The following is a 2,426-nucleotide window of genomic DNA, read 5'->3' as shown; positions in this document are numbered from 1 at the left end:
ATAGAGAGAAAGAAAGCAAGAGAGAGAGAAAACAAGAGAAGGAAAGAGAGAGAGAAAGAGAGAGAAAGAAAGCAAGAGAGAGAGAGAAAGAGAGGGAGGGAAGGAGAGAGAGAGAAAGACATAGAGGGAGGGAGGGAGGGAGAAAGAACAAAAAAGAGAGGAAGGAAGGAAGAGAAAGAAAGAGGGATGGAGAGAGAAAGAAAGAGGAAGGAAGGGAGAGGAAGAAGGAGGGAGAAAGAAATAGAGTGAAGGGGAGGAAGAGAGAGAGAGAGAATTTTTTTGTCCAAACTTTTTTTACCCGCCCCCCCCCCCCGCCCGCTCTATGTGCCCCAGGGTTTCGTAAATGTAAAAAATGTGCCGCGGCTCAAAAAAGGTTGAAAATCACTGCTCTAGTGCACTGTGGCACTTAGGTCTTTAGTTATCAGTACTCGAAGGTCCTTGATCGAGTGGGGGTTATCTGTGATAATTTGTTTATTCATTTTATACTTGGAGTTCTGATTCTTTTTGCCAATGTGAAGGACAGAGCATTTGCTGGTTGAGATTTGGAGTTGCCATGTGTTAGACCAATCAGAAACAAAGTTTAGGTCTTTTTGGAGAGTAGTTGTGTTATGAATAGAATAGAATAGAATAGAATTTTTATTGGCCAAGTGTGATTGGACACACAAGGAATTTGTCTTGGTGCATATGCTCTCAGCGTACATAAAATAAAATATACATTTGTCAAGAATCACGTGGTACAAGACTTAATTATTGTCATAGGGGTCAAATAAGCAATGAAGAAACAATATTAATAAAAATCTTAGGATATAAGCAACAAGTTACAGTCATACAGTCAACATGGGAGGAAATGGGTGAAAGGAATGATGAGAAAAACTAGTAGAATAGAAGTGCAGATTTAGTAGAAAGTCTGACAGTGTTGAGGGAATTATTTGTTTAGTAGAGAAATGGTGTTCGGAAAAAAATGTTCTTGTGTCTAGTTGTCTTGGTGTGCAGTGCTCTGTAGCGACGTTTTGAGGGTAGGAGTTGAAGAGTTTTACATCATCTGCAAAGAGAACAAAGTTGCTTGTGATGAGATTGCAAAGGTCATTGATGTAGAGAATGAAGAGTGTTGGTCCCTACTTTGGGGGACACAGCTTTTAACAGGGACGGGTGTGGATGTGGTGCTTCCTATTTTAGCCACTTGTTGTATTTTTGACAGGAATGCAGTGATGCAGCTGTGGAATGATCCCGAGATGCCATAGGATTTCAGTTTTAGAAGTAGTTTGTCATGGAGTGCTGAATCAAAGGCTTTACAGAAGTCAATATAAATTGCATCTATAGATTTTCCTTGATCAAGATGAGTTGTCCATATGTTTTTGCAGTGGAGGAGCTGCAGGTTGCAGAATAGTTTTTTCTGAATCCAAATTGTTTGTTAGAGAGCAGATTATTAGTTTCTAGGTGGAGAGTACAGTGGTCCCTTGACTTTCGCGGGGGATACATTCCAAGACCACCCGCAAAAGTCAAATTTCCGCAAAGTAGAGATGTTCCCTTCCTTACTTCCTCCCCCTCCCTCCTCCATTCCTGGTTTTACTAACCCCCAGAACCCGCAGGGGAAATGGGGCAGCAAGCAGGGGGCTTTACTGCGCTCACTGCTGGTGTCTCCCATGGCAGCGGCGGCAGCACCGGTGCTCAGGGTCAGAGCAGGGAAAGGGAAAGGTCAGGGCAAGTGCGATCCAGGCCAGGACTCGAAGCCGGGATTCCAGGTCGGTTCACTTTCCTATTAAAAACACTTCCCTCCTGGACCTTATTTAACCCTTTCACATATTTAAATGTTTCGATCCTGTCCCCCCTTTCCCTTCTGTCCTCCAGACTAGACAGATGGAGTTCATGAAGTCTTTCCTGATACGTTTTAAGACCTCCCACCATTTTTGTAGCCCGTCTTTGGACCCGTTCAATTTTATCAATAAAATTATTATAAATATAACTTTCATTCCTCGGGATCCTTGAATGTACACTTAGCCAGGACAGATCGGAGGTGAGTAACGAAGTCATTGGTTGACTCGCCCTCAGATTGGCGCATTTGTGCAAATTGGTGGCGGTAGACTCGAACAGGAGTTGTTGGCTGAAAATGAGCAGCAAGCTTGGCTTGAAGTGTTGACCAGGCAACACTTTCTAAAGTATCTGGGTCGACGAGAGTGGAGGCTAAGCTGTAAATTGCTCATCTGCAATAGAATAGAATAGAATAGAATAGAATTTTATTGGCCAAGTGTGATTGGACACACAAGGAATTTGTCTTGGTGCATATGCTCTCAACGTTCATAAAATAAAATATACATTTGTCAAGAATCATGTGGTACGACACTTAATGATTGTCATAGGGGTCAAATAAGCAATGAAGAAGCAATATTAATAAAAATCTTCGGATATAAGCAACAAGTTACAGTCAT

This window comes from Erythrolamprus reginae, chromosome 3 (assembly GCF_031021105.1).
Source record: "Erythrolamprus reginae isolate rEryReg1 chromosome 3, rEryReg1.hap1, whole genome shotgun sequence".
Lineage (NCBI taxonomy): Eukaryota > Metazoa > Chordata > Lepidosauria > Squamata > Dipsadidae > Erythrolamprus > Erythrolamprus reginae.
The sequence above is the reverse complement of the archived record's forward strand: the minus strand, read 5'-3'. Positions refer to the sequence as shown.